Below are 13,382 nucleotides of genomic sequence, written 5' to 3' on the forward strand. Positions count from 1 at the left end.
TGCTGCTGTTGTTGTTTACCACCTGGACATTCTACCTTGGGATACATTGCTAGAAGTTTCTCAACAAAATAAAACTGCTTTTTGAATTGCTACTTTGGGCATGAAACATCAACTGATCCTTAGTAAAGGAAATAGTACCAAGAACATATGTGATTGGAATAAAAGAACTAGAAAGCTGAAGGATTTATACAGGACAGTATCTTATTTCACAAAATACATTTACAGTCTATCAAAACTTAGAGAGTTGTGCTCACTTTAATAACATATGTACTGAAATTGCAACCATACAGAGATTAGCATGGTCCCTGTACAAGGACATGCAAATTTATAAAACATTTCATATCTTTAAAATGTTCAGGAAAGTACAAAAATGTAAAGCATTCCATTCTTTAACTTTACAATTCTTTACTGTGGAATAGCTCAGAATGTCTCTTTTAAGTAACAGAATTGATAACCAGGAGAAGAAATGTAATTTGGATTATAAAATTCTTATTTTAATAAAAATTTCTTAAACAACGGGAAAAACTTCAAGAGTTAATAAAAGTCAATTTTTTAATATGTGTCTTTGAAATCTCCTGTGTTCTGGGTTGGTTTGTATGTTTGCTTTGTATAGTTCTATTTGGTTTTTAGTTTATCCCATACATATTTGCCCTTATAATAGACATGTTATTTTATTTGTGCCCTCTGTCTTCTGCTTTATGTGTAGTGGGGTATGTGATATAGGTATACGTTTAGCTATGCTATAAATGAAAAAGAAAGAATAATTTCTTTTTGGAGAAAAATAAAGGAGAACTTTTTATTACCTATAGGAGAAAAGAAGCAGCAATATTCATCTTAAAAGCAGGTCATTGTTGTTGAAGAAGGATTTATCTAGTTAGAAATGAGAGATGTATAAGGCAAAACTACATAGTGTGGCTGTAAAACGTGGAGTCATCATTTTCCCTTACTCCTTTAAGAAACCACACAAAAGCAAGAACATAGCTCATAAACACAACTGTAAACCCCGCCTTTGAAACAGCAGGGAAAAATCTGAAGTCACTAAGCCCCACAAATAGGCAGGTCTTCTAAAAGCATTTGAGGTCAAACACAAGACAATGCTTTTTGCATTCCTTTTTTAAACTGATACTAATAATTATGCATATCTATGGGGGTACAGTAGGATAATTCAATCCATGTATACAATGCATAATGACCAAATCAGAGTAATTAGCAGGCCTTGGAACTCCTCTCTTCTAGTTCTTCATAAAATCTATAACAGGTTGTTGTAAACTTTCTGCAATCTTTTTGACACTTTTTGAAATAATGCCTGCAGCTATACATCAAAAAACAAAAATCTGCAGCAGCAGAATTCTCCTGGTAAGTGGTAAAAACTGAAGTGCACAATTCATTACCTTTTCATTACCCCTGAGGGAATTGGATACATGGGAATTGGGTGCATGCATAAGAACTATGTTGGACACAGTTTGGTCACAAGGCTGGGAAAGCATCAGAAAACTGGTTGAATGAAGAAACGGCATGGTTATTTAGCTTCTATTTAGCTTCTTTTGCTGTACTAAGAAGTAAAGGAGTCATAGCCAAAAAGAAAAAAAAAATCAAAACTTTGCTATCAAAAAGCAAAAGAGAGGAATAACATAGTGCCTGGTAGAAAAGTAAACAAAATAACTTGGACAATTCACAAAAACACAAATTAAAATGCTTTTAAATACTGGAAAATATTTTCAATCTCCCTCTTAAAAGAAAGGCAACAATGTTTTCACTTATCAGATTGGCAAAATTTAAAAGTTGTGTTGGCAACTGTGAGTGATGGTTTAGGGAAATAATATATTGCAGGTAGATGGCAAATTGATATAAGCTCAGGGGAGGGCAATCTGGCAATAGTGCTCAGGATATGAAATCCTTTGACCTAACATGCCACTTCTAGGAAGTGAGAAATGGTGGGTATTTTAATGAAGTCTGAAGAGAACCTAAATGTTCATAATAAGCGATTGAATAAATTACTGGGTAATCATATGGTAGAATAATATGCAACTTCTTAAAGGAATGAAACAGATCTACATGTACCAATGTAGAAACCTCTTCAGGATATACTGTCGAGTTATCAAAAGGAAGATCCACAAAAGCATTTGCATTATGCTACCACTTACATATGAAAACTCATATAAGTCAAGGTATTTGCTTGTATGTATCAAGAACATTTCTGGAAGCTGAAAAAAATGGATACCTATAAGGAGAAGAAAATGGTGAATCACACCCATGAAAAAGTGCGGGATCGTGTGTGTGTGTGTGTGTGTGTGTGTGTGTACGTGTGTGTGTGTGTGTATACATTTACATAAATAAAAGAAATATTATAAGTTCTCTCTGTACTATAAGACTAAGGATGATTTTTCTCTTCTTTCTGATTGTGTTCTGAGTTCATAAATACTCCACAGTGAACTGAGTTGCTTTAAGAAATAAGATTTTTTTTCCCTGAAATTCTCAATTATGTTCACCAAACAAAAATACTTGGTTAGTCCATTCAGTTTTTAAACATGTTTTAATTGTGGGTCACAGTGAGATCAGAGCTAGAGTCCCCATGGCCCAGCATTCAGTGGTCACCACAAGCCTGGAATGCCCACCAGTCCGGGAGGCCCTTTCTACTGGCAGGGCGGAGTATTTGGGGACAGAGTTCCACTTATTGTTTCTCTCAGGTAAAGGTCTCCCCAAATGGTCCTGTGATCAGAATTAAAGGCTTGAAGCTATTTTTGGTTGCATTCTTGGCCCTAAGAGACAGGTTTCCTGTTAATGCTGTTTTAACTTAGATTGTTTGGGTCTCTCCAGCAGGAGACCAGATTTAGATCAAACACACAGGATCCTCCTGCTGAAACAAGAAGGGCCTGGAACACCCAGGGAAGTCAAAATCCCTGTTACTGGAGGGTGGGAAACGGGATGGAGGTACTTTCTCTACTGCCTGAGGAGGCCCCAGTGAAGAAAAACCAACCCGCCTACTCGGAGCCACACAAAGCCAAGGTCACTAAGCCAGCAGCTTAAAGGTCAAAGCATCCTGGACCCCCTGCGGAAGGCAGGTGCCCATTCCAGGGGCCAAGGTCAGGGTAAAGAGGCCCACACAGTTGTACTGGAAGCACCAGTCCTCACACAAGGCCATTTAGGGCCTACCACTGGTCAGCCACCATTTATAACCAATGGCCCAGGAAAGCCCAGGAGCATAGAAACATGGAGGACTCAGGAGGCAGGAGCTGGCCTGGCCCCCTCTCAGACTCAGTCATCCTGGAAGATGCTCTTATATAGGCAGGAAAATATCTTAAGGAGAAAGATGATATATCATCAGCTTTGTAATGTTTTGAACAACCAATAAAAAAATATATATTAAAAAAAAGATCTTAAGGAGGGTCATCTCAGGGTCAAAATTATTTCGTACTCAAAGAGGAAAAAAGGATACACCCTTGCAAAGGACATTGAGAAGTCTCACCTCCCCAGCCAAAGAGAAGAAAGAGTGACCTGCAGCCTGTGCCTGTACCTCTGACCTCTGAGGTCCACCACATCCTGAGCTGGGGACATATCTGAGTCAGGCAGAAAAGTGCCAATCTGGTAACCAGCTGCCCAGGGTAGTTGAGTGGGGCAGGACTGTAGGGGGACCTACTCTTTCTTCCATGTTTTGGTTCCATGTTCCCCATGCAGGGCCAGGAGAATGGCTGCAACATTTGAATTAGGCTCTTGACATTTTTCACAAGAGCCAATGGATGATTATAATGAAATCTTCAAGATGGTTTTGGAGCTTAGGCTATAACATGCTGACGTTCTACTTCTGAAATAGTCAGGCTTTTTCCAAGACCTTCACTTTGAATGTGTGTTTGAATGTGGACCTGGGAACTGGCATCTTTAGTCTCTTTCCTAACACAATCTAAAAATCATCCAAGTGGAGGTGGGAAGGTGGCCCATGGCATCCAGCCTCAGCTTTTTAAGAAAGTTTTCAACTCCATGGTTTGCAGGCTTGAAGTTTCTATCTGCCAAAGGTAAATAACCTTCCAAAGACCAAAGTGCAGTTTCTTCCTCCAAAACCAGAGGAACTTGGCCAAAATGTCTTCTCCCATCTTAGATGACAAACTGTGAAGAAAAGTCTTGATGTCTGGCAAAAGGTCCACCTCGTTGTACACTTAATAAAAGAAAATCATGTGCTAAAAACAAGACAGTCTTTTGCTGAACAATCCTACATCATTGGCCAACTGCTCCAAATGTCAGAGAAGCAGCTTATGCTTTAGTTAAACTGAGAGACAAAAATAATGTGAAAAGGTAAAAAAGAATTCAGATTTCAGGAGAATGACCTCTCAAAAATGACCTTTCACCCGAGCACACAAAGGCCTGAACTCTCTACCAGTGATCTCACTGGAAGCCAGGGGCGCACTAGAACCCCGTTGGCCAGGCCTTACCCAGATCAATTAAGCCAAGATCTAGAAAGAAAAGGGAGAACTATGGTATCAGTTTATACCTCCCGGGTTATTTGAATATTCATTTGGGTTGAGAATCATTTCACTTGAGTTGATCTTATCATAAATGCCTTTCTCATCTCTGACCTCAGGCACCTTTAAATAGGTCTCTGTTGGTGGCGCACAGGGGGCTGACTCAAGCCTATCAGAGGCCCAGTTGTAAATACATCTCTTCTCTGGAACTCTGAAACATATGTAAAAGATTTTCCTTCCCCACAAATTGCACTCTGCACAACTATCCAGCCAGCCAGGCCAGCAGGATTAACCTACCCTTGGCAGACAAGGTCAGGCCTGATCAGCGGCAGCACCTGATGCTAGTCACACCCTCCACTCCAGCCAGGCCCTTGCTTGAGCCTGGTGGGTTGTTTCAGTACTGATCTTCTAGTCATCTGGAAGTTCTGGGTCTGGCTGGAGGCCTGGTCAGTATCAGTCAAGAGAATTGAGTTAATTGGGACAAAGCTCTGGATTAGTTCCCTGGTAAGCCATGTAGTTTATTTAAGAAAAAGTGTCTTCATATACACTCTGACAGATCAGATGATCCAACCGTGACACCCTGAGACTGGGAACTGGGAACTATCTGAAAACCAGGGCTTGACCCACCTTAGAAAAGTTGTTCTAGCATTTCAATTTCCTAACAATGATAAATTTTCACTTTGCAGGACTGTTGTTAGAAAAATACTCAAAAAACAAAGTAATAAATTATAAAATAAGAATGCAGGGGATAATTATTATCATAATTCAAGAAACATCCAATAATGCTTTAAATTGATTACCCATCAAACTGTTTCTCAGGCATTCACATGTATAAAACATAACAAGTTGAACAGTTTAAACATGGGTGGATTATTGTGTGACTATTATATCTTAATAAAATTGTTTTTAAAAATCTGCCCCAACAGTCTGAGAACTGGTCACAGTTGATGGCCACTGGTAGCTACATCCTCCTTTTCTGGGAAAACTGGTCCCTCTCAAGACAATTCCTTATGCTCCATGTGGCAAAGATATTTACGGGGATTTGAACCCACCCACAGTACCAAGTGTGGGCCCCAGTTGTCCAAAAGCCCACCATTTCACCTTGTAACCTTTTTTATTTGTTCTAATTTTTTATACATGACAGTAGAATGCATTTTGATACATCATATATAAATGGAGTATAACTTCTCATTCTTCTGGTTGTGCATGATATAGAATCACACCAGTCATGTAGTCATATGTGCTCATAGGGTAATAATGTCTGATTCACTCTATTCTTCCTACCCTAAGCCCCTCCCCTCCTCTCACTCCCCTTTTTTCTAATACAAAGTCCCTCTATTCTTTCCTAGCCCCCCTCCACTGTGAATTAGCATCTGTATATCAGAGAAAATATTCAGCCTTTGATTCTTTGGGATTCAATTACTGTGCTTAGCATAGTATTCTCCAGTTCCATCTAATTACAGGCAAATGCTATAATTTCATTCTTCTTTAAGGCTGAGTAATATTCCATTGAGTATATAGACCACATTTTCTTTATCCATTCATCTGTGGAAAGGCACCTAGCTTGGTTCCATAGCTTAGATGTTATGAATTGAGCTGTTATAAATATTGATATGACCGTGTCACTGTAGTATGCTAATTTTAAGTCCTTTGGATATATGCCAAGGAGTGGGATAACTGGGTTAAATGGTGGTTCTATGCCAGGTTTTCTGAGGAAACTTCATACTGCTTTCCAGAGTGGTTGCACCAATTTACAGCCCCAGCAATGTATGAGTGTCCCTTTTCCCCCACCTCCTTGCCAATATTTATTGCTTATCTTCTTGATAATTGCCATTCTGACATTTTTTAAATGTTGATCAATTGTATTTCTTCTTCTGCAAAGTATTTGTGTTGAGAGCCACAGCCGAAGGGGCCCCAGCAAACTTTCAGACTGCCAGCTGATGATTGGCTCACAGCGCCCCAGCAACATCTAGCTGATTGGCTCCTCTGTGGTGATGCTCATTGGGCTGTTTCCCTGCCCTTTCAGACCACAGAGCTGCTCATTGGGGGACTTTTTTGGCTCCGCCCACACGACCCAGCCAATCGGCCTCAAGAGCAGGAGGATTGTGGGAGGTGGAGAGGCTTGTGGCTGTCAGAGAGGCTTGTGGGAAGCTGGTGGTGGCAGTTGGGCTCTGAGGGTTTTTCCTGAGGAGCGGTTTTGTTTGGTGTGTGTGGTTCTAAAAATAAGGTTCGTTTCTTTTGACAAGTGGCTCCTGAATTGTGCCCAGCCAGACTGCGGCATATTTGTTCAGTTCATTTACTATTTATTGATTGGGTTAGTTGTGGGGGTTTTTTTTTTGCAGGGGGGGTGGTGTTAAGTTTTTTGAGTTCTTTGTGTATTCTGGAGATTGATGCTCTATCTGAGGTGCATGTGGTAAAGATTTTCTCCCATTCTGTAGGCTCTCTCTTCATATTATTGATTGTTTCCTTTGCTAAGAAGAAGCTTTTTAGTTTGAATCTTTCCTATTTATTGATTCTTGATTTTACTTCTTGTGCTTTAAGGAAGTCAGTTCCTAAGCCGACAAGGTGAAGATTTGGTCCTACTTTTTCTTCTATCAGGTGCAGGGTCTCTGTTCTAGTGTCTAAGTCTTTTCTCCACTTTGAGTTGACTTACATTCAGGTGAGAGAGAGGGATTTAATTTCATTTTGCTACATATGAATTTTCAGTTTTCCCAGCACAATTTGTTGAAGAGGCTATCTTTTCTCCAATGTATGTTTCCAATGGAACTTCTAATCCAGCACCTTCCTCTTCCCAGAAATCATTGGAAGCAGTCAAAAAAGAGATCTTCCATTCCAATTCCTACTTTAAACATTTCTTAGCCCCTGGACTCCACTAAACTTCACCTATATGATATATGGATCATACTGTAGATGTTGTCATCAAACATAACCTCCAAAATCGCATTCTCTGTTCTTTTATCGTAATCAAATCTTTATATTCTTCTCACTTCCTCATCCCCACATTCCTGTTCTATGGCATTCAAATTCAGGACTCCCCTTTCCAACCTGAACTATATACTGTGCTGCCTTGTTTAATAATTTGCTTTAATATGCATAACTATCCTTTTATACTTTCCTAGTATGTTCCTACTCCTTTTCCCTAAAGTGCCTCTTCCACATTCTTACCACCTCTTCCATTCTCCAGGCATAGCTCACCACATGGCAGGACTTCTGTCTCCTTTTCAAGTCATCTTTCTTTCACTCTCACTCAAATGTTCAGCTTCTTTCCCACAATCTATAAAGATGAGTATGTTACGTCTTCCCCATGTTTCCCATGGTTAAATAAGTAAGTACATTTCTCGATCTGTTATTCTTTTCTAGCTGCCACCTTATTACTCTCATTCACTTCACCATCAAGAAGCTCAAAATACTTGTCTATGTTCCTTGTCTCCACTTCCTAACATTTCCTAACATCAACAGTCTTCCAGCCCAAGATACTTCAACAGAAATCTTCTGTTTAAAATTACACCAACCCTCTATTTGCTAAATCAAATGGATTTTTTTCCAATCACACTCTTACCTGAATTATCTGTCACATTTGGCCTGGTTTCCTTGGTATTTCCTGTTCCCTTGGTCTCTGGGATGCTTTCCTTCTAGGATGCATTCCTGTCTCTCTGACATGCTTCCTCTTTCTCTGACTTTCTCTAACTAAACCTGAAGAGTTGGGGTGTTCCTCAGTACCACCTGTGGCCCTTGTCTCTTTTCATCCTGTGTACCTACCCTCCTGACTTCATCCAATCCCAAGTGTGCAAGAAGAGGTGACTAGGCACATCTGGAATCTTTAAACTTTCAGGTTCCAAAGAAAGGTCTGGCCCTTGCCTGGTTTCTAGGAGAAACAGCAAGTCCTGTCCTTAGACTATCCTACCTAATAAGAGTGACTGTTTTCCCAGAGCTTTGGGCTATGCCAGACAGATTATGCTAATAACATGATTTATTGTGGGGGCCTGTGGGGTTGAAGACTGAGTAGCTGAGGCCAGTCATGTGAGCACCCCATACATATATGACCAACCCTCAATAAACCCTGGACACCAAAGTTCTGGTGAGTTTCCCTTTAACATACCACTGCTGGGAGAAGGACGCAATGTCTGCACAAATCCACTGAAAGAAGACAACTGAACTCTCGTGCCTAGCCTCCCCTGGCCTCTGCTCTCCAACTTTTGCCTTTGCTGAAGGAGGATCATCTCTTTCAATGTGATAACCATGAATATAACAGTTTCTCTGGGTTCAGCCTCTAGTGGATCACTAAGGCTGAAGATGGTCTCTTGGGGACCCCCAACCCAGCACACCATGTCATTAACAGTCGTTTGCTGTTGATTCATAGGATCATATTTGTTCTGTACATCTCTTCTGAGCACCAGTTCTACACAGAAATTACATCTAGGATGTCTCAATGGTGATTCCAATTGTCCAAAGTTGACCTTCTTATATTCTATTCCAAATTCATTTCTCCTCAAGCTTTGCCATAAACCTGGCCCCCCATGTATAAGATCTGGCAGTTTCCTCACCTCCTACTCTTCCTTGCCTGACCAGCGAATGATACTCATCAACATCCTCAGTCCTTCCTTCTTACAATTGTCCATGGATTCCCTCAATTGTGGGGCCCATTGATGGCATTCCACTGGCATTCCATGCTAGTCATCTGGCAATTTTATGCTTCTTGGCCTGAATTCATGCTATTTCTTCTGCTCAGAATGCAGATTCTCTACCTTTTTCATTGGGCAAACACTAACTCAGCTCAAGATTTACTCCAAGTAATGCACTTAGTGACAATGCCCTCTCTCCCAAGCCATGTAAAATTAGCACCCCCTCCACACATACACACACAAACTTTTATCTATGTTCTCATGATATTTTACTGCATTTATAAATTTACCTGTCTGTCTATATTTTGTGCTCAGTGAAAGAAGTGACCTATATACCCCAATGAATTAATAAGTGGCATTTAGGATATGGACTGGTCACTCACTGTGGATATGCTGTTGGCTCCATCAATTGTCCTATGTGAACAATATTTTAGCTGTCCATAAAATGGAAATAATGATACAATTACAACATAGTTTTTTTAAAGATAATAATAAGTAAAAGTATTAAATGCAGATAATTCCAATACTACTCAAGATACTTTATGTATATTTTAAACTCAATTTCATAAGAACACTATGAGATAAATATTATTTTCTCCCTAGTTATGAAATTAAGATTCAAAAACTAAGTGGCATCTTTACATTAGCAACACAGAGAGTTTATGATATACTGGGGGTCATCAGTGGATGCTTGTTCCCATTCTATTCAATGCTAAGAGATCACATGAAATAATGGAGAAAGAAGGAAGGCATGCTTGTCCTGGGGAGACTACAGAACAGAAAAGCTGAATTCTTGACACTGTTTTGTAACTTCCAAAGAAAAGGTATAATTCCAAACCAAAGCAGAAATCATGACTATAGGGTGATTCTTCCAGTCAGTATGCACTTAGCTTGGATTAGAGGATTCATGTTTTCTCCACTTCTCAGATAAAACCTGACTCACAATCTCTCACAAGTGTTTGGTCAGTTCCCATTACATTCCACTGAGATTCTTTCAAGGCCAAAGTTGCTAAGTTCCAATTGTAGTAATAATAACCATTACTTTAGTAATAGCAGTAATAGTATGACAGCCACAGAATAGGAAAAGACGAAGTAATATTAATTGAATACTTACAGCCAGGGCCTGACTAACCACTTCAATTAACACATATTAACCCTTTGAAATGATTACAAGCAGCACCAGCAATAACAGTAGCAATAGCAGTGTTACTAGTTGTAGTTATATCTATTTGTTAATGAGTAACTTACTATCTGCCAAGATCTAGACTAGCCCTTTATAATTATTAGCACATTTTTCACAATGAAATAATTAATAATAATATTATTATTAATATAATGTAGTAATAATGTAATATAATGATTATAATAATATTATTCATAATATTACCTACATATGGAAAGTAGACTCTGTTTCTGACCAAGAAGGAATAATAAGGCTTGAACCAATAAAAACAAATGTACAAGATATATGAAACAATAGTTTTTCAAGACATTCTACAAAGGCAATGTAAAACAGTGAACCCTAAGAGATAGTAACAAATGAGGTGCAGCCATAAAGAAGAATGAACTAATTGTATTTTTTTGTAAATGGATGGAAATGGAGAAAATCATGCTAAGTGAAATGAGTCAGATTCAGAAAATCAAGAACCAAATATTTTCTTTCCTGTGGAAACTAGAGCAAAATAATCAAAAGAAGGTGGTGGGGAAGTGGATAAGCTATCATAAAGATATAGAAGATCATTGGAGTAAATGCAGGAGAATGAGAAGGAGGAAGGAAGGGAAAGGGAAAGAAATATGGAATGAATTTAAGAAAATCATGTTATATACATATATAAATAAACATTTATATACATATATAAATAAACCTAAAAGAATTTCACCTTTCTGTATATGTAGAAAATATCTATCAAAAATAAAGGAGTGAAAGGTATATTGATAGAGGAGAGGAGGGGGGATGGGGTAGGGAGGAAGGAGAGAAATGGGGGAGAAAAGGGAATTGAAATCAAATTCCTTACATGTGTTACTATGTCAAAATGAACCCAAATACTATATATAATTATGATGTACTAATAAAAAACACTGTTATTTTAAGCCTCTAATTTCATTGTAATCTGTTTCAGTACCATTAGAAACGAATACAACCAACATAAACTAGGCAAATAATATAATCCTGCCAAGTGGATTGAGAATACATTTTTACCAAGCCTCTATATCTAGTTGCTCATTTTCAGATGAAAGAATATGTTTATCTGGTACATAATAGGTATTCAGGGGGAAAAAAAACAAGCTGCAAAAAGCTCTATATGTCTAAAGGCTTATGTTTTGTTAATAATCTGAAAGTAAAGAAAAAGATAAATTGTAAATAAGGAAAACAAAATTCATGGATTAAAATATGGTTTAAAAAAGAAAGAAAGAAATGAGACAAATCCCTACAATTGCTGCAGCTCACTGGAAGCCTCTCCAAGTCATAGGGAAAGGAGAGGAACACCAGAGGAATCCAGAACTCTTAAGTTGAGAAGCCAAAACTGAGGATGGCAAGACAATTAAACTCTGTAAAACAGAACACAGGTAGAAAACAGCTTTACAGAGAGGGAACTCAGCTCTGCAGAGGATAGCTCTTGAATATTCAGCACATACATGTGAGAAAACTAACCCATGCCTGGGGAAGGGATTAGAGGAAATGGTACCTGGGGTTCATACAAGGCCAGGAATAGTTCTTGGCCCCACCAGTCAGACCAGAAAACTTCACAATTCAAGGGACATTAACAGAGTATTCAGAGAGTCTAGGCTTAGCAGTGGGGAATAATTAGTCCAAGATTAAACCCTCTTCTGGCTTAATTCAACAAAATTTAAGAAGTAAAACTGTTTTCAAGTAACTCAACTGCTCCCCAAACAAAGCCCAAGAATATTTTTGGAATGCATGCAACAGGTTACAGGGAGAAATTCGCCAAATCAGATACCCAACTGAAACATACCACAGGCAAAGAAGTAGAATGCACAATAATAAGAAAAATCAACCAATGAGCATAGACCCAGAACCAACAAAACAAGGACACTAAAACAACTATCATAACTACACTATATATTTTCAAAAGTTAGTTGTATGGAAGACACAAAATAGAGGCAAGTTGAACTTCTAGACATGAAAACTGCCCTGTGTGAGATGATAAAATGAAAACTATGCTGGGTGGCATGAACAGCAGTTTAGACACTGCAGATGAAAAGGTTAGTAATCCTGAAGATACAGAAACTTTCCAAAATATAACACTGAGAGATAAAAGTTAATCAAATGAATACAAAGTGGAGGAATAGAAAAAATATTCTGAGAAATCATTTCTGAAATTTTCCAACCTGATCAAAACTATAAACCCATAGATCAAAGCTGCCGAACAAATCCCACACTCCAAAACATGCAGAGGCTACAAGACACATCATAGAGTTCTTTACCCAATAAAAAACATGTTTAATAAGTAAAAGTTAAATGAATACTTTTTTCGGAAATAAACAACTAAAAGAAGCCATTGCCAGCAGACCTGAACTACAAAAAATGTCAAGGACATTCTTGAGGCAGAAGGAACGGACCCCGGCGTGGAAAGACAGATCTGTGAGGGAATGAAGAGGATCCAAAATTGTAAATACAGGATCAAATATCTAAGATTTGTTCTTATTAACAAAAATAACAACAATGTAATGTGGCACTAGTAACATATGTAGAAGTGAAATGTATGGGGGCTGGGGATGTGGCTCAAGCAGTAGTGCACTCGCCTGGCATGCACAGGGCACTGGGTTTGATCCTCAGCACCACATAAAATAAAGATGTTGTGTCCACCAAAAACTGAAAAATTAATATTAAAAAATTTTCTCTCTTCTCTTCCCCTCCTCCTCCTCCTCCTCCTCCTCTTCTTCTTCTTCTTCTTCTTTCTCTCTCTCTCTTTCTCTCAAAAAAAAAAAAAAGTATGAAAATAATAGCACAAAAGGCCAGGAGGGGAAAAAGAAGTACACTATGGTGATTCTAGTACTGGTTACAAAGTGGTGTAAAAATGCTGTAGGAAAGACTGTAATGAGTTAATGAGGTGCACTATAAGCTTAAAGCAGCCATTAAAGTAAGAGAAAAAAAAATCACCGCAAATAGACGAAGAGTCCTCAGGTCATTTCCTGACTGTGAGCTTAGTCCCACATGATCCAGGAGGAAGGAACAGGCAGCTGAGAGCAATAAACGCCAAGCCCGGGCTTGGGTTTCCCTCCTGGAAAGACCCTACCTTTGAAATAGCAGATCTCTAATTACAGTTCCACGTGCTTCTCACCC

General features: G+C 38.8%; 1 pseudogene; it reads left to right on the forward strand.

Annotated features, from left to right (window-relative positions):
• Positions 1-246: 246 nt before the first annotated feature.
• On the forward strand, positions 247-347 carry LOC125618055 (annotated as a pseudogene).
• Positions 348-13,382: the final 13,035 nt, after the last annotated feature.

The sequence above is a fragment of the Marmota marmota genome, unplaced genomic scaffold (assembly GCF_001458135.2).
Source record: "Marmota marmota marmota unplaced genomic scaffold, marMar, whole genome shotgun sequence".
NCBI lineage: Eukaryota > Metazoa > Chordata > Mammalia > Rodentia > Sciuridae > Marmota > Marmota marmota.